Consider the following 23,758-nt stretch of genomic DNA (forward strand, 5'->3'; position numbering starts at 1 on the left):
TAGGTATTGAATGGTCCAAATTGTTGTAGTATTTCATTGTTTTATAGGTCAATAATTTTAGCTCTTTTATTTTATTATGAAATTTACTGGGGTGTTTTTGGAGGGCTTGGAACGGATTAGCCATTTTACATGTAAAATGCAGTTCAAGATACGAAAAACTCATGATACGAAGGCCGCCTCGGAACGGATTAATTTCGTATCTCGAGGTACCACTGTATAATCTCATGGGAGGCATATCGAATAGGTAAATACACAGTTACATAAAAGAAATTATCAAAATGGTCTCTCAAGCACATACAGAGTAAGGAATTTGTGCTTGACAAATGTCTCATTGTTTTGTTTAAAAGTTAAAAGGTTTAGCTTGGTTGAGCCTTCTCAAGCGGAATATTTATAAAATATATATTTATTGTTCCAAGGTTCATATAAAAAACATATTTGACTTCGCATATTCACATTACTAACAAAGGGTATATGGCATAATTTTTGCTGCCTTGAAGTTGTAAATAAAATGTGACGCGTCACTGGTGGCGGCAGAATGATCTAATGGCTGCTGATTTAAAATCAAGCCAAACAACAGGGAGTTTCTGGACCATAGAATGCCGGTTTTAAGAGATTCAACTGTATTAATAAATTACTAAATTATATCGTATATGTATTATACAGTATACTGTAGGCTAGGATAGGTTACTCTATTTGTATATATACGATATATGTACCATGAAAACATCATCGTATACACGAAGCTAACTTAAATGTTATTCAATTTCTCTATGTACTGAATTATCATAAGCCAATGTGCATTGAACCTAGAGAATTAGCTGAAATTAATAATTACTATGTCATACATGTATAAAGTATGCTGTGTAGTGTAGGCTAGGCTAGTAAAATATTCTTATGGTAAATTAACGTGGGCCAACTTACGTCCAAATTGATTTACGACCAGTTGGTCGGAACTAATTGCAGTCGTAAGTTGCCAACTACCTGTATAACCATTTTTAGAGTTTTTCTTGAGTTTTAACTAACAAAATAAGCAGTTTTAAGCATTTTTATAAGGGTTTCAACTATTCACAGGTTCTAGCTATTTGCGGGGAGTCTGGTACCCATACCCCACAAATATGGGGGGAACACTGTATGACGTTACTAACAATACGTTTATCATTCTCCTTTAATTTTTTAACTCATTTACCTAGAAGATATGATAAATAAAGACATGGAGCAAATGTTAGCAGTCTGAAAAAGGAGAATTTTTTTTCTCTCTCTCTTATTCTAGGCCAAGATTTACCAGCAAGTTTATGAAATCTAACATTAAAAATTTGTAGAACTACCATGCAGTAGGTGAAGCATAAAGATAAATGCATATCGGGTTGATACCCCCTCAGGCAGGGTCTTTATCCCATCTTCTAAATAAGTAAGTTAAAAATAGTAAAAGAGAATGATAAAAGTAGTTTTAACATTATATTCGTTACATAAACGTGTACAGCCATGAACAACTGAACGAGATACAACTTTTCAGCAAAGTGTAACCGAATCGGATCACAAAATCCGTCCTGCTTGTATCTCAACCATCGTGCAATAGTAAACAATTACCGCAGTTATGTTATATATGATGTTATGTAGAATAGGACTGATATATTTCTATGTAATAACTTTATTCCCTATTGTTAAAAGATTGGAAGGTAATATGCACTGGTAAATTTAAACTGAAAGTTGTAGCTTAAGCTGAGAAAACAGTGTTCAAGCTGCTAATGACTATTATCGTGCATCAGCAACAAGGACTAAACTCCCGTAAACTTTGATATGCCATTAAACACAACTATAGATAAAATTGATGGAGAACTATTTTAATTAAAACTACCTGGCATGAAAAAACATATTTTACTATTGTTCTTACGCTAATAAAAGATAAGGAATGTAAAGCTTGTATCACAATGGAATCAAACGAAAATAGCGAACTGAATCAATTTTTTTACACAAAAAACATGTCCCCAACGCAATCTATTACGGAGAAAATAATTTAGTTCACGAGATGTATTCAAATTATATTTCAACTTGAAAACACATTGTATAACGAAAAATGACCTTGTCCCATATAAGTAAAGTATCTAGATATTAATTTATGCTAACTAAAAGCAAGAAAATTCACTCAGAATTGAGTCAAGTACAGCAGATTGCCAAACCAAGACAATGACCACTATGTTAGTATTCTATAATTAATACAATAATAAGAGAATACATACAATATTACTGGATACAGTGAAGGAATATATGACTTTTTAAAAGATTCATGGAAAAGATAGATATTTGTTACGTTTGTATTTCATAATATGTAACCATCAACAGCCTTACACCATTCAATTATGACAATGTCAGACTGAATCTGATTCGTGTTCAATTTTATATTGAATTATCATATGATCAGATTCTCATTTCAAGTTCAATTTCTTTTTGCACCGAATTATCGTGTCAGAATGCAATGAACATCCAAAATTAGCTGATATAATTACTATTCCATACGTGTAGTATATGATATACTGTAGGCTAGGCTACTGTATATGTATACAATATACCATAGTTTATGCTAGGCTTACTCTTGTAAGTGTTATTCAATTTCTCATTGTACTGAATTATCTTAAGTCAAACTGCATTGAATGTAGAGAATTAGCTGATTAAAATAATTACTATACCACATGTGTATAGAGTATACTGTGTAGTGTGGGCTAGGCTACCATATAAGTAAGGATGAAACTTACCGCAGTGTAGGTTAGGCTATATTCGAGATATGATTTCTCCGACAAACGATGGGTTTTTTGGAACCTAACCCCATTGTAAGTAGGTGAATGCCTATAAAAGTAAAAGACAAACACTGGTGAAAGACACAATTTGCACCAGTTATTTCGTAGCATAAATCCTCCTCTACTCGTCTTTTGGTCAATTGAAAAAATAACCTAAAAAATGGGGCTATAGCCTAGCCTAAGCTATAGGGTTAGGGGGAAATACCGCAGTGGAGCCATCATCATAGCGTGGCTCAGCCTTATTCACTCGATATTTAATTGGCAAAACAAGAATACAATTACATCTTTAAGCATAGCATTCAAAAGATTGAAGTTTCGTCAACATAATGTGATATATGAAAGCCCCATACGAACTAAAATAAACATGTGAGCTCTTCGTAAAATATGTTTTCAAGGCAGTTTTGAAATCTAATATGGCGGCAACCGCATGACTTGCCATTCGTAACCACAGCCAAGCCACCATCTTACTCAAGATTGCAGTTGTAATCAGCACAATAAAAATGACATTTTTATAATAATATAAAGTTTCACTTATACTTACCCAGTGGTTACATCTAGCTGTCGTCTCCTGACGTCACGGCAGAATTTGAAATTCGCGGTAGCGCTAATGGTTTGACAGGTGATCCCTCTACTCCCGCCCTCTACCGGGTACCAGGAACCATTCCAGCAATAAGTCAGAAGTTTCATGCCTACCTGTCCATATGAGGGGAGGAGGGCGGGCTTCGTTATGTAACCACCGGGTAAGTATAAGTGAAACTTTATATTATTATTAAAATGTCATTTTCACTTATATAACTTACCCGGTGGTTACATCTAGCTGATTGACACATTTAGGTGGTGGGACAATGGCAGCTAAAATAACAACTGTTGGAATTATCCGAAGATATAGGTTCCTTACCTTTAAAGACCGCTGACTCAGTGGTTACTGCTTCTGTAGTCTGCTGGCCTTTATTGTACCGACAGGATATATGGATCTGTGTGCCGGACACAATAATAAGTACTTGCCGTTGAGGATATGACCATAACGAACAAGACTATAATGCCCTTGCTCAGGGCGCAGTACAAAGCACCAAAAAACACAATGAAAAATGAGGGATCACCACACCCGGTAAAGAAATACACCAAGACATTAAAAGACTGAAAGATACTCAAAAAACTCGCTGTATCTTCAGACAACCTTAAAACTAAAAAACCATAATCAAGGAGAAAAGTTAGTGAGGATGGGATACATCCTTCTCTCCCTCACCCAATACCGTGTCAGTCACAATGAATGGCCCCAAATGTACTGCAATTTTCATATGTGGTTTGCAAATCTGTCAGATAATGAGATGCAAAGACAGAATTGCTTCTCCAATATGTAGATTTAATAATGTCTTTTAAAGACAGATTACGTCTAAACGCCATAGACGTAGACACTGCTCTAATTTCATGAGCTTTGACTCTAAACACTTTGATATCTGAGTCCTGACATTGTCCGTGTGCTTCAGAAATCAAATTCCTTAAAAAGAAGGAGAGCGCATTTTTAGAAAGAGGACGAGAAGGATCTTTCACTGAACACCACAGGTTATCACTCTTACCTCTTATACCTTTGGTCCTTTGCACATAATGTCTACGAAATGTTCTTTATAGAGAAAGAACGAGGCCAAGGATGGGAGGGATTTTCATTCTTAGCCAAAAAACGCAGCATTGATGAGCAAATGGCATTACCCTTAGCAAATCCGACTCTCTTATCAATAGCATGTAGCTCACTGATTCTTCTAGCTGATGCTAAAGCACAAAGAAAAAGAGTTTTCCTAGTCAGATCTCTAAAAGAACTAGAGGAGATCGGTTCGAATCTATCGGACATCAGCCATTTGAGAACTACATCCAGGTTCCAAGCTACCATTCTTGGTCGTATCAAAGGAACGAATCAGGTCTGAGAGGTCTTGATTATTAGAAATGTCTAATCCTCGATGTCTGAACACAGAAGACAACATAGCCCTATAACCCCTAATCGTCTGGGTAGAAAGCTTCTTATTCTCACAAAGAAAAAGAAGGAAGTTAGCTAACTGAGCTATAGAGGTCTTAGAAGACGAAATTCCTTCTTCTTTGCACCAAGCTCTGAATTGGACCCACTTAGCTTGGTACACTCGATCTGAGGATTCTCTTCTGGGTCTAGCAATAGCCCTTGAAGCTCTCTTTGAAAATCCTCTCTTTCTGAGGAGATGCTCGACAGTCTGAAGGCGACTAGTCAAAGAGCGGACAAGTTGTGATGAAACCTCAGAAAATGGGGCTGTCTGAGTAGATCGTTCCTTAACGGTAACTCTCTTGGAAAGTCTGTCAACAGCTGTAGTAGGTCCGGAAACCATTCCCTGGCCAGCCAAAAGGGGGCTATCAGAGTCATCCTGACGTTCTGATTACTTCTGAACTTTGTCAGAACTGGGGAGCAATACAGTGGTAGACAAGCTGTCGTGTTCGTGGCAAAGAGATCCAACTGAGGACATCCCCAAATCCCCAAACCCCCAAAGTTTCTTGCATATTTGAGGATGTAGAGTCCACTCTGTGGAGAGGACTTGTTCTCTCCTGCTGAGAATGTCTGCCTTTACATTCTTCGAGCCTTGAGTAAATCTTGTGCTCAAGACAACCTTGTTCTCTTCGCCCAAATGAGTAGGTCTCTCGCTGCCTCGCACAGAGAGAACGAGTGTGTCCCCACCTGTTTTTTTATGTAAGAGAGAGCCGTGGTGTTGTCTGCTTGAACCAGCACTACTTTCCCTCTTACCTTTGTCTGGAAGTGCATAAGAGCCAAATGAACCGCCTTTAACTCTTTCAGATTTATGTGCCAGCTTCTCTGATGAATCTGCCAGTCCCGACACTTCCTTTTTCCCCAAAGTAGCTCCCCACCCTTTGTCCGAAGCGTCTGACAAGAGCGTAAGGTTGGGGCTCAACTGGCTTAGAGCCAAGCCTTCCTCTAGCCTTCCTTCTGATTTCCACCAAAGGAGGTCCTGCTTGATCCCTTCCGAGATGGGGAACGCAAAGGAGTCTGGGAACTTCTTCCTTTGCGACTTCTGTTTCAAGTAAAATTGAAGTGGTCTCATGTTGAGCCTGCCCAGACTTAGAAATTGTTCTATCGAGGCCAAGGTTCCTAAAAGGCTCATCCACTGATTCGCCAAGCAAGTTTGTCTGACGAGAAATTCGTCTATCTTGTTCAGGCAAGAGTCTATCCTTTGACGAGACGGAAAAGCCTGAAAAAGAACTGAATTCAGTCTCACTCCTAAATAAACTATCTTCTGAGGAGTGAGACACGACTTGTCCTTGTTGACTAACAAACCTAGGCTGTCCATCAGCCTTAAAGTCTTTTGTAAGTCCTCCACACACTTCTGTCTGGAACTTGCCCTGAGAAGCCAATCGTCCAGATACATGGAGATTCGTATCCTGTCCAGATGAAGCCACTTTGCTACTGACGACAGAACTTTGGTGAACACTTGTGGAGCTGTCGCCAGGCCAAAACAGAGGGCCCTGAACTGATAAATGCGGCCCTGAAACACGAATCTCAGGAATCTTCTCGATTCCGAATGAATCGGAATATGAAAATAGGCGTCCTGAAGGTCTATGGAAACCATCCAGTCTCCTGGATGAAGCGCTGCTAATACCGACTGGGTCGTTTCCATAGAAAACTTTGTCTTCAGGACAAATACGTTCAGGGCGCTCACGTCCAACACCGGCCTACAACCCCCCGTGGCCTTCTTTACCAGGAAAAGGCGATTGTAAAATCCTGGTTCCTGAGGAGAGTCCACTAACTCTATGGCCCTCTTTGCCAGTAAGGCGAGAACTTCTTGATGTAGGGCGGCAAATTTTTCGGAGTTCTCCGAGTAAGCTGATAAACTCACAGGAAATTCTGTGAGAGGGGGGTGCTTGGTGAATGGAATGGTGTATCCTTCCTTCAGGACCTGGACAGTCCAAGGATCCGCTCCGAGATGAAACCAGGTCTGCCAGAAAAGGTGTAATCTGGCTCCTACTGCTGTGTGGAGGACTATGGCCTACTTCTTGATGGAAGAGGGAGTGGTTTTAGACGAGGCTCTACCTCTCCCACGAAACATGGAGAAAGATCGAACGAACGGAGCTCTCCCTCGAAAAGGTTTAGGGGCTTCCGTGGAGGGAGCACTCTGAGAAGGCGAAAGAACCGGAGCTATCTTCCTGGGCTTCTTCACTGACTGTGATAAAAGATCCTGGGTCGCTTCCTGTGTTAAAGATTGAGCGATCTCGCTCACAATCTCTTGTGGAAAAAGGCGCTTCTTGTCCAAAGGAGAGAAGAGCAAGGCGGACTTCTGGTTCAATGAGACCCCTTTCGACAAGAATGAGCACCAAATCTGTCTCTTCTTCAATACTCCAGAGGCGAAAATGGCAGCGAGTTCCGAAGCTCCATCACAGATGCCTTTGTCGATACAATCCAGTACCGAAGCAAAATCCTTCAACTGCTCCTCCGAAAGTTTAAATGACTTGACTTTCCTGGCCAGTGAAGCAATGGCCCAATCCAGGAAGCTAACAACTTCAAACACACGGAAAACACTCTTGCAAAGATGATCCAGCTCACTTGCCGAAAAGAAAATCTTAGCAGTATTAAGGGCTGATCTACGAGAAGAATCCACGAGACTAGAAAAGTCTCCCTGAGCGGAGGCAGTCACACCCAGGGAAAAAACTTCTCCGGGGTCATACCAGACACGGCTCCTTGACGAAAGTCTCGAAGGGGGAAGACAGAAGACATTCTTCCCCTGTTCCCTCTTCTCCAAAAGACAAGCGTTCACTTTCTTGATAGCCTTCTTAGCCGAAATCGAGAGGACGAGACGCGTGAACGAGGACGAGGCATCAGGCTCACTGTCCTTTTTCCACTGCAAACTAGGAGAAACTGGAACGGAAGGCGCAAAAGAATCTCCAAAGTTGTCCACGAAGAATCGTAAAAGAAGCTTATACCCCGACAAATGCTTGTCTTTTTCTGTAAGTACTTCTTCTTCTTCTTCCAGATCCGAAGCTTCCTTTGTTTTTACGAAAACTGGCGAACATTCCATCTGAAGAGGAATCCTGTTCGGCGGAGTCAAACCATAATGCGCCCGAGGCGGGTGCGAGAAAGCAGGCGAAGACATCTGAGCCTGTACAGAGCCGAATCCGAGCGGCTGAGCTGGCGGCTGCGTTGGCGGCTGAGCTGGCTGCTGCGTTGGCGGCTGAGCTGGCGGCTGCGCTGGCGGCTGAGGTGGCGCTCGAGCGTGAGCCTGACGTGGCGCCAGAGACGGAGTCAGGAAAGAAGTCTGACCAGGCGCCTGAAGAGGAGTCACATGGAGAGTCTGAGCCTGAAGAGGAGCCTGCGAAGAGGACTGTACGGTAGTCTGCGGAAGATGTAAGGCGGTCGGGAGCGCATTCGGGGACGAAAGAGACTTGCCAAAAAGCTCCAAAATACTGCCTAACTTGGCATTCATCTGTTCAAACACCGAAGGTTGAGGATCCACCGACGTAGAAGGCACGGGAGGAGTAGAAGGATGAGCCATAAACACGTCTGGAGCCACAGGAGTTATCGCTTGAGGAGGCTCTGGGGAAGGCTCCGAAGGAGTGTGCGTGTTCGGCTTCTCCAAATCTATGAGAGAAGGGCGATAAATCGAAACCGCCAGAGAAAAAGCTTCAGGCTCCTCCCAAAAACTACAGGAAGGTTCAGCAGCCGCCACCTTCTTGGGAACCGCAGCAGGGGAAACATCGCGAGACCTTTTCAGCGGTCTAGAGGTCTTATGATGCCAACCTCTATGAGAGGAGACATCTGAGCTTGAGTCGCTTGATGAAAAACACTTCCTCGCAACACCTTTCCAATGGTGAGCGACAGCATCCTGGGATATGGCTACAGGATTGCTTGAGGGGGCGACTGCTCGGGAGCAGATCCCGCTCGCCTCCCTTCAGCTTTCGGCATACCTCCTCCCAGGATCTGGGGAGTTTGACAGGGGCCTAGACCTAGGAGAACGAACGGGCCGAACAGCCACCTCCTCCACTACACTTGCACTAAGTAACTTATCACACTTAAATACCACTTCTTGCACTGTCTCACCCATTTTCTGCATAGTGGTGAGGAAAGAGACAGATTTCGAGTCCATATCGGCTCATAATACTGACACGGGATCGGGATCGGGAGATACAGAGTCGAGGGCAAGAGAAACAACCACAGGGTTAATAGGATCAGGATTAACAGAATTCAGAGGAATATCCTGGCTACTCACTGACTTAGAAGAAGATCTCTGTGAAGCCTTTCTGATTCTATCTTTTTGTAACTTTCTCATATACTTTCCCAGTGCCTTCCACTCCTGAGATGTTAGAGACTTACATTCTTCACACGTATTCTCAAAAGAACATTCACGTCCCCTACAGCTAACACAAGTAGAATGAGGATCAAGTGAAGCTTCAAGAAGTCTAGTCTTACACCCACTACTACACACCCTAAACTGAATAGAGCCGGTGTCAGACATCGTGAAAAAATCAAATTAATTTCTAAAATGGACAACAATCTCAAAACCAAAATAACTATAGCGCTAGCAAAAAGATCAGAAAACTCAAGGTACATCACCACAAGGAGAAAACCAAGATGATCAAATCCAAATTCCAACCAGCAGAGGAACTGTGTTATCGGTTCCGACGGCAGGAAACTTCTGACTTATTGCTGGAATGGTTCCTGGTACCCGGTAGAGGGCGGGAGTAAAGGGATCACCTGTCAAACCATTAGCGCTACCGCGAATTTCAAATTCTGCCATGACGTCAGGAGACGACAGCTAGATGTAACCACCGGGTAAGTTATATAAGTGAAACAACATTTTGTTGCCTTTATTAGTGAAAGTACGAAACTTCTTATTCCCGGGGTCATGGTTTGAACCGAAATTCATTTTTACCTTGTAATCGGTGGTTTTATCCTAACTACCATCATGACTGAAACTCCACAGTACTTATTTGATTGTAATTATACATGTTTTAGTCTTAATTCACTCCAAATTGCACTTGAACTACTTAGCGGTTCCTGGTTCCTAAGTGCTCACTTCACAAACACAGTTGCGGGCAGCACACGAGTACGTGATTTATGAGATGCAAAGGTTTATTCCCTTAATTGTTTACTTTACTCATTATTTAGTTTAAACTTTACTTTGTTACTTCAAAATGTTTATTTAATTAATGTCTATTATCCCTTTTTTGCACCCAAATTAACTCCGAAAAATTACAGATATTTCTGAAGTAAATACAAGCATACGACGGCAAAATGACTCATCGTTGCCAATCCAGTGGAGCTTCACATATACGCCGATGCATTTACAAACTGTGTCCATGAATTCTAGGTGTCAAAGTAATGCAATAATGATAAATTTGCTCTAATATGCATAGGGTAAAAAACCATAGGGTACAGAGTGGACCATGTACGATCAGCGTGGAAAATCCCAAAAAAGTGCATTATAACGCGTCCTGACATCGGAGATGGGCATCAGTCGCGACTTGTTGTTGGTGAGAAACGGAGCTAAAGACCTCTACTCTCCTTTCGAAGTATTTTCTCGAAAGTTAGAAATTAAGGCCAAATTTTAAGATTTAAACAGAGGGTAGTGAAAACAGTGTCAAACGTAGTGCAAATCTCACCATAACGCGTTCAACATTTTTACTTACAACTTGAAATATTTAGAAGATTGACGCCATGTTGATGTTTACGGAGACGCTTGTGTCAATAAACTAACCATTTCCTGTGATAAATCCGCACACCACTTGTACCCACAGACGCTGGGGCACTTTCATCACAACAATCGGAAAACTTTCCCTCACTGAGTAAACAACTGTTTTGTAGAAGACGACGACGAAGAGTGCACTTCGATAATTTTTTATATAAATAGTAAAACATCAATATCTTACATATTTATGATGACTAATTTGAAAATATTCGTTATTGAAAAAGTAACTCGATTCTGACTCAAATTTAAGTAATTATTTTTTGGAATTAGAACGTTCTTTAAAGTCCTGTATTATGACGTCACGACATCTTGACTTTCGTACCTATTGTAAAATGATATTGTTAGTATACAATAAAGTTTTGTACATACTTACCCGGCGGATATATACTTAGCTATAGTCTCTGACGTCCCGACAGAATTCAAAACTCGCGGCACACGCGACAGGTAGGTCAGGTGACCAGCCCACTCCCGCCGCTGGGTGGCGGGAATAGGAACCATTCCCGTTTTCTAACCAGAATTTTTCTCTTCCACCTGTCTCCTGAGGGGAGGCTGGGCGGGCCATTAATCGTATATATCTGCCAGGTAAGTATGTACAAAACTTTATTGTATACTAACAATATCATTTTTGTACATGCAACTTCCCCGGCAGATATATACTTAGCTGATTGACACCCTTGGTGGAGGGCAAGAGACAGTTACATACTAATTATTTATGAATATAAAAACGGGGAAATAACATACGTTGTAGGTATATTAAAAAACAACCTTGGTTCCTACCTGATATGGAAGAAGACTTCATTGATACTGTCTATGAGTCTGCTTGCCATCAGAGTTTCAGAGAGGGATGAGACCTGTGACTGATAACCCTTTCGGATCATGCCAATGGGGGCTTACCCGCTTACATGGCAGAGCCTTTTCTTGGATCGTACCAATGGGGCTGACCCACTTACATGGTAGAACCTTGACCTGTATCATACCAACGGGGGCTAACCCTCTTACATGATAGAGCTTTAGGTAATTAAGACACTACAAGGAGCATAACGACCAATCCCGATCACCTGACCACACTAACATGTTAGAACTACGATTTGAAAGGGGTCAACTCCTGCACCCTCTTTCAATCGACCAATTAAACGCACCAAAAAACCATTAAAAACCCTAACCTAATAAAACTAAAAAGGATTGGGTTCAGCTCCCTGTCCCAGCAACGAATCCACAGATACGTACGCTCCTAGAGTAAAGCATTTGTCGTACGTCACTTGAATGTCTCTCAAGTAATGGGATGCAAAGACTGAATTGCATCTCCAAAAAGTTGACTCCACTAGAGTCTGTATCGACAAGTTCTTGTGGAATGCCAAAGAGGTAGCGACTGCTCTTACCTCATGAGCTTTAACTCTAAGGAGGTCCAGTTGTTCTTCTTTACACGCTAAATGGGCTTCCTTGATTACATCTCTGATGAAGAACGCCTGAGCATTTTTGAGATCTGTCTTCCGGGATCTCTAACTGGGCACCATAAACTCTCCTTACTCCCCTTTAGTTCGTTCTTCCTTTCTAACGTAGAACTTAAGGCTTCTAACTGGGCAAAGAGCCCTTTCTCGCTCTGTACCTACTAGAGACGAAAGTCCTTTTACCTCGAAGGTTCTAGGCCAAGGTTTCGAAGGGTTTTCATTCTTCGCCAAAAACATCGGTTTGAAGGAACAGAACGCCGAGTCGTTCCTGAAGCCAACATTATGTTCTAAGGCTTGTAGTTCGCTTACTCTTTTTGCTGAGGCTAGCGCGACCAAGAATAAAGACTTCCTTGTCAGATCTCTGAACGTAGCCTTACGGGGAGGTTCGAATTTGGGGGTCATCAAGTACTTTAGGACCACATCCAAGTTCCAACTAGGTGCTCTAATACCTCTGTTCTTTGACGTCTCGAAGGATTTAATCAGATCATGTAAATCTTTGTCTTCCCCAATGTTAAGGCTCTATGCCTGAAGACTGACGATAACATACTTTTATAGCCCTTAATTGTAGAGACTACTAGATTACATTTTTCCTTCAAGTAAAGGAGGTACTGGAAGAGGATATCTTCTGAGTCCTACACCATCTGCGAAACACATCCCACTTCGACTGGTAGACTTGAATAGTAGATGGTCTCCTTGCTCTTGCGATCGCTTTCGCAACTTCTCGAGAAAAACCTCTCGTTCTGACAAGTCCTTCGATAGTCTGAAGGCAGTTAGAGCGAGAGCGGGCAGGTTTTTGTGATACCTGTCGAAGTGGGGTTGTCTGAGAAGATCGCTCCTGTTTGGGAGAGATCTCGGAAAGTCTACTATCCATCCCCAAGGTACCTCCTGATGTACCAGTTTTGCGCTGGCCAGAACGGGGCTATGAGGGTCAGTTTGGCTCCCTCTGCTGCTGCAAACTTCCTTACTACTTCCGATATGATCTTGAACGGAGGAAAAGCATACCCGTCTATTCCGGACCAATCGAGGAGAAGGCCGTCCACCGAAATCGCCCTCGGGTTCGGCGATCGGGGAGCAGTAACTTTCCAGCCTGCTGTTCCAATGGGTGGCAAAAAGATCTATATTTGATCTCCCCAGAGGTTCCATAGTCTGTTGCATACCTCCTGATGCAACGTCCATTCTGTAGGCAGTACTTGGTCTCTCCTGCTCAGAAGGTCGGCTCTTACATTTTTGTCCCCTTGAATGAATCTCGTCAGGAGAGTGATTCTTCTCTCTTCTGCCCAAAGCAGTAGTTCTCTTGCCTTTTTGTAAAGGGAGAATGAGTGTGTCCCTCCTTGCTTCTTGATGTAAGCTAAGGCTGTTGTGTTGTCAAAATTGATCTGTAGGACTGAACCTGAGATCTGAGCCTCGAAGTATGAGAGACAGGTGAATCGCTGTTAACTTCCTTCATATTGATGTGCCAGGACACCTGTTCTCCCCTCCAGGTGCCTGACACTTCTCTCGTCCCTAGAGTGGCTCCCCACCCCGCATCTGAGGCGTCGGAATACACACTAGCCGAGGGTTCGGAACGTGAAGGGATACTCCTTCGTTGATCCTGCACGGATTCATCCACCAACGAAGGTCCTCCTTTATTTCCTTCATGATCTGGAAGGAATCGGACAGATTTTGGGATCTCTGATCCCAATGTTCTCTTAGATAGAACTGTAAAGGCCTTAGGTGAAGCCTTCCTAGAGAAATGAACTGTTCCAACGAGGAAAGGGTCCCCAGAAGACTCATCCATTCCCTCGCGGAATATTGTTCTTTCTCTAGGAAGGTTGCTACTTTTTCCAAGCAGCGGTTCTGTCTTTCCTGTGATGGAAATACATGAAAACCCCGAGAATCCATCCGAATCCCCAGATAAACAATGTTCTGCTGGGGAATCATCTGGGATTTCTCGAGGTTTACTAACAGTCCCAAGGACTGTGTTAACTTCAGTGTCAGCTTTAAGTCCTCCAGACATCTGACTCGCGACTGTGCTCGTATCAGCCAGTCGTCTACTAGATACAAGGATATTCGAATCCCTTCGAGATGAAGCCAGTGAGCCACATTTTTCATCAGTCCTGTGAATACTTGAGGGCTGTTGAGAGTCCGAAGCATAGGGCCCGAAATTGAAATACTCTTTCCTTGAGCCATAAATCTGAGGTATTTCCTGGAAGACGGGTGTATTGGCACGTGGAAATAAGCCTCCTGCAGGTCCAGGGATACCATCCAGTCCCTGGACGCAGGGCTGCTAACACCGAGGATGTCGTCTCCATTGTGAACTTCCTCTTTGCTACGAACATGTTCAGGGCGCTCATGTCCAGAACTGGCCTCCAACCTCCTGAACTTTTCGGAACCAAGAACAGGCGATTGCAAAACCCCTGAGAAGAGAGATCTTTTACTTCCTCTATGGCTTCCTTGTAAAGCATCTGCTCCACGAGATGTAGAAGGGCTTGTTTCTTGACAGAATCCTTGTAGTTTGCTGTCAACTCCCTTGGAGTTGTAGTCAAGGAGGTTTTTCCCTGAAGGGGATTAAATATCCTTTCTTTAGGATGGATAGGGACCAGGCATCGGCACCTTTCTGTGCCCAAGTTTCGTAAAAGTTTAGAAGCCTGGCACCCACATTTGTCTGGCAGGACCGCAGTCTCACTGGGTCTTGACGAACGGCCTTCGAGAAGACCTTCCTCTCTTCTCCGATCGTCTACTTCTGAGAGAAGATCTAGGGCAGACTTTCCCCGAAAGGGCTGCTGGAAGGGAACTTTCTCCTTCTTCGAAACCTGAACAGCAGGTTTTAGCCTTTTAGCTGACTGGGCCAACAGGTCCTGTGTGGCCTTTTCTGATAAGGTCTTCGATATATCCCTCACTATTTCCTGAGGAAAAAGGTGACTAGAGAGGGGCGCGTATAACAGGGAGGATCTCTGCAGAGGCGAAACAGATTTCGTTAAGAAGGAGCTAAACACTGCCCTCTTCTTCAATATACAGGATCCAAAAAGGGATGCCACTTCATTGGAGCCATCCATAACCGCCTTGTCTTGGCAAGTTAATACGCTGCCCAACTCTTCCATGGTAACGAAGTCTGGTTCTTGAGGCTTCTTGGCTAAAGCTCCCAAAGCCCAGTCCATGAAGTTAAAGACTTCGAGAGTCTTGAACAGGCCCTTGATGAGATGATCAACCTCACACATTCCCCAAGAGGCTTTTGCAGAATGCAGAGAGCGTCGTCTTGAAGAATCTACAAGAGCGGAAAAGTCCGCATCTGAGGACGAAGGGAGTCCCAGGCCCATTGGCTCCTTGGTGTCATACCACCCATACCGGGTGGTTTTCCCCGTCAGATTTGGAAGGAGGACCAAGCGAATACCATCTTCCCCGCTTCCTTCTTAGATCTGAGCCAGCTCTTGAGGCTCTTCAGAGACTTTCTCATAGAAAGAGTAGGGGTCATCCTGACGAAGGGTGAGGACTTCGACAGTTTCGTGCTAGATAATAAAGATCCCGGAGAAGGGGATCCGACGGGCGTAGCGAGTCTCCAAACACTTGCAACAAAGAGAAGCAAAGTCTCTTCTTATAGTCCAAAACTCCTGCATCTTTGGAGATCTCTTCTTCCGAAACTTCTTCCAAAAGCGATGCAGGCGAAGAGGGCTTTGCCTTTTCAGGAGACCGATCCGGAGAAAGAAGCCTTTTTCTCTCGTGAATCCTATCTGTAGGAGAATCAATGTCCCCTTGTTGGATATCCGAAACCTTGTTTCTATCCTCCTTCCTGCACGAGTCCTGGAGCTTCCCTATACTCGGGCTTCTGCTCTGCTCCTTGCGCCTGCTAGGAGAGGCGCTTGCGTCCTGAATCAGACGCCTGTGAGGGGCGAAGAGCGCCTGCGAGGAGAAAGGAGAACATCCTGTTCCTGGCGCCAAGAAGGAGAGGCGCTTGCGTCCTGGTGAGTGCGCCTGGGCCAAGAAGGAGAGGCGCTTGCGTCCTGGTGAGGATGCCTGGCCCAAGAAGGAGAGACATTTGCGTCCTGATGAGGACGCCTGGAAGGCGAAATGCGCCTGCGAGGAGAAAGGAGAACCCTTTGTTCCCGTAGTCCAGTAGCGGAGACGCTTGCGTCCTGGTAACTGCGTCTAGCAGGCGAATAGCTCCTTTTCCCTTTGCGTCCATTCGGAGAGGCGCTAGATCCTCCTATACCTCCTGGGAGGCGAAAGAACACTTGTCAAAATCGAGGTGCCTATTCGGCGATACTCTTGCGTCCTTAGAAGGATATCTATAAGATCCTACGGGACTCCTGATTCCTGGGTACTTGCCGGAGGGAGAGGGTTGTTCCTTCAGGAAAAGTCTAGAGGACGAACGAACGCTCCTTCCTTCTTGCGGAGCTCTGAAAAGAGAGGGGCTCTCTTCTCTCCCGGAGCTCTTAGCCGAACGAATTCTCTCACAAGAAATCCGCGAATCAGGCTCCTGATACTTGCCATGAGAGGCGTAATCGCCTCTAGAAAAACTCCTGGGAGAACTCTTGCTCGTAGGGCAGTTTCCGATTAGCGATCTTAGCAGGAAGAGTGGACACACGAGTCCTGTCATATCCAACTGAAGAAGGTCCTCGCTGGGGACGAAAACCTTTCAGGCGAGGAGCGTCTGTGAGGCGAAGAGCGCCTGCGGAGGAGAAAGGAGAACATCCTGTTCCTGGCGCCAAGAAGGAGAGGCGCTTGCGTCCTGGTGAGTGCGCCTGGGCCAAGAAGGAGAGGCGCTTGCGTCCTGGTGAGGATGCCTGGCCCAAGAATGAGAGACATTTGCGTCCTGATGAGGACGCCTGGAAGGCGAAATGCGCCTGCGAGGAGAAAGGAGAACCCTTTGTTCCCATAGTCCAGTAGCGGAGACGCTTGCGTCCTGGTAACTGCGTCTAGCAGGCGAATAGCTCCTTTTCCCTTTGCGTCCATTCGGAGAGGCGCTAGATTCTCTCCTATACCTCCTGGGAGGCGAAGAACACTTGTCAAAATCGAGGTGCCTAATCGGCGATACTCTTGTTGTCCTTAGAAGGATATCTATAAGATCCTACGGGACTCCTGATTCCTGGGTACTTGCCGGAGGGAGAGGGTTGTTCCTTCAGGAAAAGTCTAGAGGACGAACGAACGCTCCTTCCTTCTTGCGGAGCTCTGAAAAGAGAGGGGCTCTCTTCTCTCCCGGGGAGCTCTTAGCCGAACGAATTCTCTCACAAGAAATCCGCGAATCAGGCTCCTGATACTTGCCATGAAGAGGCGTAATCGCCTCTAGAAAAACTCCTGGGAGAACTCTTGCTCGTAGGGAGTTTCCGATTAGCGATCTAGCAGGAGAGGACACACGAGTCCTGTCATATCCAACTGAAGAAGGTCTCGCTGGGGACGAAAAACCTTTCAGGCGAGGAGCGTCTGCTACGCCAGGGCGCCCTACTCTCTGAGGCTCTCCTAACCGAACTCTTGATGGGAAGAGAAACGTCTTTCTTCCTAGAAGAGCCTTCAGAAAGAACTCCTACTAAGGCAGACAACTGCTGCTGGAGTCCTACCAAGGCTTCCTTCGTCTTGTGTGCGAACCTTCCGTGAGAAGAGTCAGGAGATCTCGTAGCTCTCTTCTTACGAGCAGGAGAATACTCTGGAAAAGGTTCAGGACTGGAATGCAACGCTTCGCTTGCTAGCGTTTTCCAGGTTCTCTTAAGAGGACGCGACTTAGAGGCAGAACTCCATCCTCTTCTTGGAGACGAAGAGTCTGAGGTCCGAAAAAGCACTTCCTGAGGACGCTTTTTGCAGTGGCTGTCCTTGGCAGCCTGGGAAGTGGCTACAGGATCTGCCGAATGGGACGCCTGACCATTGGGAATACTCTACATCCCCCTTGCGGCTTTCGACATTTCCTCCTCCCTTGGTCATGGGAGTCTGAAAGAGGTCTAGGCCATAGGAGCAATGCGGAGTCGGTCAGGCGCCCCTCCACTTCACTGGGGGACACTGCACAAATCACTGCACACATCACTGCGCTTACCTGTCTCCTTCATTGCTTGCAGTCAAGTTGATTATTGAGGCTCTCATTGCAGCCATTTCCGTAGACGCATCTACAGGTTCGCTGCTGGGGGAAGGGGCTGAAACCAAACTATGAGCAGGTGAATTTACAGAAGAGTTAGGGGCTACTTCCTGCTCAATAGAGCAGGATCTACTTGAGCTTCTGATGGAAGCCCTCCTAACTCTATCTTTCTCAAGTTTCCTTACATAAGAAGCCAAGGTCTTCCATTCCACTTCCGTTAAACCCTCACATTCCAGACAGGTGTTAGTTGCAGAACAATCATTCCCCCTACATTTTTTACAGACCGTGTGAGGATCCACCGATGCTTTCGGTAGCCTCACCTTACATTCTTCTTTCGTACACACTCTAAAATCAGGTACCACGTCAGACATTTTAAAGAGTATCCAAACCAAATCCAAAAAATGGTCCACAATAAGCGTATGCCAAAACCAAAGATCAATGTATATCACCAAAGGTGCAAACAGATAATCCTCAGCCAACGAGAAAAGAATTCCAAAGCAGGAGGTACCAACAACGGTGTTGTTGCTACCGGCGACAGAAAAATTCTGGTTGAGAAAAACGGGAATGGTTCCTATTCCCGCCACCCAGCGGTGGGAGTGGGCTGGTCACCTGACCTACCTGTCGCGTGTGCCGCGAGTTTTGAATTCTGTCGGGACGTCAGAGACTATAGCTAAGTATATATCTGCCGGGGAAGTTGCATGTACAAAATAATTGCTTTACTCAACTTTCTTGCAGAACAGTTTACCAGTTATTCATGCAGATTATCCGCTCTTCATGTAATTGGTATAATTGTAATGCACATATATATCTTTATTATTTACTTTTTGGATGTATGAAGATGTTTTACTGCCAGATTATCGCCGTAGTGTGACGCAATCGTTTTCGGTTCCTGGGCCTCTGTTTTCGTACCATAAGAACTTAGTGGGCCGAATTTGCAATGACCAGAAATTTCGTTAAAAGAGAAAGTTAGCATTGAGGGGCATATGTTTTGATTGAGAAAAATACAAATTTATTCAATAGCTAGCTTGTAAAAAATACTTGATTACAAAAAACTTGATTGACAACTAAGCAGCATACCTACTAAGGGTTTCAGAGACAGTGCAAGCACATTTTTGGGCAATACCTATTTCTGTAACGAACACTCGTATCAATGAACGAGATTTTACTCATAGTGCATTACACCCAGTGCCATAATTTATAAGGGTATCGTGAATCACTAATCGTAAAGAATAACGACACCTGACCTTGTACCAAGAGACAAAAACTCCATTATCCCCCCCAGAAATGGATACGAACACGCGTAAAAAGCTCCACCTACCCTCTCCCCCCCCTCCACTGCATTTTATCATTATTGCATTACTATGACAACTAGAATTCATGGAAACAGTTTATAATAATGAATCGGCGTATGTGTGAAGCCTCCACTAATGTGGCAACAATGATTTTGCCATTCTTAGCATGCAAACATTAAAGGTTACATTTATTTCTGGCATACGGTTATTAAAGAAATTGAAAATACTTATATAGACTGAAATCAATGAAAAGTGCTAGCAGAAACAAAAAAAACAAAAAAAAAATATATGTATATAATCCACTTATCCGTAGTCGTTCCTCTATGGTTTTCGGCAGCCAGATGTATGAAAACGTAAGAAACATTTGATTGCATCTACTTAAGAAATATCTGTAATTTTTCGGGGTAATTTGGTTGCAAAAAAGGGGTAATATACATGAATTAAGTTAAAATTTTTAAATAACAAAGTAAATTTGAACTAAATAACGAGTAAAGTAAACAATTTACGGAATAAAACTTTGCAGTTTCATCGTCTGCGGTTCGTAACTGTGTTTGTGGTGCGCGCGCTTAGGAACCAGGAACAGCAACTTGTTTAAAGTGCAATGTGGAGTGAATTGAGACCAAAATGTGTATAATAAAAATCAAATAAGCACTGTGGAGTTTCAGTTGTGATGGCAGTAAGGATAAAAACCACCGATTACAAGGTAAGAGTGAATTCAGTTCAAATTATGACCCCGGGAATAAAAAGTTTCATACTTTCAGTAATATAGGCAACAAAATGTTGTTTTATTGTGCTGATTACAACTGCAATCTTGAGTACGATCAATAAACGTTACATACATACGCTAACATTGTTCAAATGATTGCTGGGAATGCTGGGAAAGATGTTTTTCATCACTGATCAGAACCTGTACATCCCACGGTAGCCGCCATATTGGATTTCAAAACTGCCTTGAAACATATTTACGAAGAGTGTCACATGCTTATTTTGGTTCGTATGGGGCTTTCATATATCACATTATGTTGACGAAACTTCAATCTTTTGAATGGTATGCTTGGAGTTGTAATTGTATTCTTGTTTCACCATTTAAAAATCGAGTGAATAATTCCTCTCCACCGTGATAAGGGTTGGTAGTCGCTGGTTTTTCCCCCTATATACTACAAATAGATACGCTAATTTCACTTATTTCTCCGGTTTTGTGTAAGTCTTATACCCAGTATGGCGGGTAAACACATACCAATTGGCAACACTGATAAACAATTGAAGAGCGCGAAGAACGCCGTAGGCACTGTTCATAAGCAAAATCGTTGATATTTGAGTCAGGAATCTAGTTACTTTTTCAACAATGAATTTTTTCTATGTAAAAATATTTATGCAATTCATGACCTTATACTACCATTTAACTATTTATTTTAATAATTATCTGGTGCACGCTTCTTCCTCTTCTACCAAAAATCGTAGTTTTCTTTAAAAAGTAGTGGTTGGAAGTCGTTTACGACTGTTGTGATGAAAGTGCCCCAGCGTCTATGAGTACAAGTGGTGTGTAATTTAGCACAGGAAATGGGGAAGTTTTGTTGACCAGCGACTCCGCAAACATCAAGATGGTGTCAATCTTCAAAATATGTAGTTGTAAGTAAAAATTTCGAAAGCGTCATGGAGGTAGTGTGCACTGCGTAGAGCCAGACTTTCTTACCCTCTGTTAATCTTAAAAATACCTATGGCCTTAATTTCTAACTTTGGAGAAAATACTTACTTCGAAAGGAGAGTAGAGGTCTCGAGCTCCTGCTCTCACCACCAACAACTCATGACTGATGACTATATCCGATGTCAGGACGCGTTAAAGTACTTTTTCAGAGGGTGGCTTCAAACGCGGTAGAGTGACTCAGATAGTCCAGTCGGTTGTTTCCCCTATAGATTAAATTGCCGTACCTAAACCTTCTGTGAAATCATTAAAAAATCATAGAGTATCACTGAACCAGACACTCTTAGGATAAAGTAAGCCAGGATACAGGAATCCTGTAGCCTACACTTATGAGATCCTACAGAAATTTACAGCCTAGCCTAAACCCAACATTAGCCTATGAATAAATCATTGAGACATCATACAATATAACTCATTTCATTTAGACAGTCTCAGGTCAAGACCCTATAGAAGGCTAAGGTCGATATGGTAACCTACGAGTCCTAACGGAGGCTACCTACTAGGTATAGCTAGCTAACTCTAGAAGTTAATGATACAACCTACCTAGTATAAACATCTGTTACTCACATTATTACAGCAATTATCGGCGATCCTTGTAATTTACCAATTATTATGATTGATTAAGAATTGTCTCGATTATAAAGACGGCAATTATATAAGAGAAAAATACGTTTGAACTTTGAATAAAGTTACGCTAATAAGGCAGTAAATGGCGTCGCTTTGTTGACATTTTGAGCGTCTTCTATTTTGCAGTATTAATGTTTGTGGTTGTGGTTTAGAAGTAGTTCGGTCATTTTCATTCGTTCTAATAAGTCAATTTGTGGATAATAGTAAGCAATCAGTGGGAATATAATTAAAAATTCATGTGATTTACTAATAAACTGAATAATATAATGGTAATTATTAGGCCAAATAATGGATTCCGGTAATGGCGGTTTGTTTACGTTTTGGGCGTCGTCTCCTAAGGACTTCTCGTTCGTGGTTCCCGTTTGAATTTGACGTTTTGATTCAAATCTAATAGATGAAAAGGGGAAAGTTAGATATAATCACTGGAGAATAATAAAAAACATAATTTATTTCATTATTAGATATTAGAATAAATGGCCGATGTGGTATAATAGTTAGTAGGGGAATGTTAACTCTTTTATACATTCTTTCCTATTTCCAACCTCCCCCTCGGCAGATCGGCAAATAAAAGCATAGCTATTAGCCATCAAGGTCTCTATGAGCTTTTTTTCTATTAACGGAATCAAATGCTCTTTGGAAGTCTATCGATACCGCAAATATTGGGTCCTTTTTTTCTCACATTTCTTGAATCCAATGGTTCCTGGTTCCTGGTTCCTAGGCGCTCACTCCACAAACACAGTTGCGGGCACACTACACTATGAGGTGCAAAGCTTTATTTACTTTTACCCACACTCCCTTTCATTTCTTCTTCATTATAGGTGAGGCAGAGCCGTGTTACTTAGCTTTGACATCCATCGCTATTCTTAATTTTAAGGGCTATCCTTATATATTCTCCCAGTTTTCTGTTAGGGGATAACAGTGTCCCTAAATATCCTTATCTGCTTTTTGTAATAATTTAACACGTGAATAAATGTTCAGTAGTGATCCCTCCTCCACTCTACATATTTTCACAGACCTCCATCATTAAACTTTGCCGGATAGTTAGCCTTTAAGTTCAACATTTCAGTCGGGCTTTCGTAAGATACACGCATCCTTTGTTTCCAGTTCACTTATGTACCTACTTGTTTTCCTCGAATTCGTCTACGAATCTTAGCTTCTTCATTTCTTTTCTCGTTTTCTCTCAAAGTCACTTGGGATATCCTGATTAATTTTTTTCTTTGTTTCCTTTTTCAGTGATACTTGGATATTCTCTTAGTCCATTAATTTCTATATCATATTTGGTGCATATGTTTACCACACTTTTTGTCCAACATTGCCCATATGGGGCTCTCAACTGATCTTCAACTATTTCTTATTCTAAGATATATAAATTATCAATTCTTCTTCTTTGTACAGTAAAGCTAGATTGCAGTTCATTTGTTTTCTCTATATTTCTAAATTCGTTTTCTATTTTGGTTTTCAGGATCCCCATGAAAACTTTATATCAGTGGTTCTCAACCTGGGGGCATCAGCAATTTCCAGGGGAGGTGCGAGCCCTAGGGAAAAATGAATAAAAAAAAATCTCTAGTTATATTCGTTATTCTCTTAACAAGAGTGAGCAACTAATATTCAGAAGTTTATGAAAAAATACAAAAGTATTGCCTTATAACGTTACTTTCCTATAGTCTGCGACCCTAGTTAGAGTCGTTGAGCTTACAATGTTTTGTAATTATTGACCTCCCTGTCTATCCCTCGAAATCCCTTCTTTCTCTCTTTTTTTCAAGTCTGGGAGGGAATTTTACTTACATATGCAAGGGGGGCATGGAAGGAAGGACCTCTTAGAGGGGGTGTGGTCATATAAAGGTTGAGAAACACTGCTTTATATGATACACTTGTTAGTGCAATTGACCTAAGATCTTTGGCTGTGGGGGTGTTATTTCTTGGGTGTAAGTTGTTTTTTACTTAAACAAGCTGCTCTGTATTTTCCTGGCTTTCAGTATGCTGTTTAAACATTCTGCCATTTCTCTTTGAATGTTGGTGCTTTGTAAGAATAGTTTGATCAGAACTGATTTCATTTCGTCTGTCCCTGGTGCATTATTTTATTAGTTTTCCTTTTCTCTGGTTGATTTTTTTTTTACTTCTTCTGTAGTTATACTATTGACTTTAATTTCT

General features: G+C 42.8%; 1 protein-coding gene across 9 annotated transcripts in view; it reads right to left on the reverse strand.

Annotated features, from left to right (window-relative positions):
- Positions 1–23,758, reverse strand: part of LOC135204724 (gastrula zinc finger protein XlCGF7.1-like) — a 136,574-nt gene that overhangs the window by 53,121 nt on the left and 59,695 nt on the right. For 2 of the 9 annotated variants that reach the window (XM_064234885.1, XM_064234880.1), the window contains exon 1: positions 21,548–21,703. The exons of 5 other annotated variants lie outside the window; for them this stretch is intronic. The gene's annotated coding sequence lies outside the window, so the exon portion shown is untranslated. Of the gene's footprint in view, positions 1–2,750; positions 2,849–21,547; positions 21,704–23,758 lie in introns of those variants that run through there. 2 more of the 9 variants (XM_064234887.1, XM_064234883.1) reach the window with 1 other exon arrangement.

This window comes from Macrobrachium nipponense, chromosome 47 (assembly GCF_015104395.2).
Source record: "Macrobrachium nipponense isolate FS-2020 chromosome 47, ASM1510439v2, whole genome shotgun sequence".
Classification (NCBI taxonomy): Eukaryota; Metazoa; Arthropoda; class Malacostraca; order Decapoda; family Palaemonidae; genus Macrobrachium; species Macrobrachium nipponense.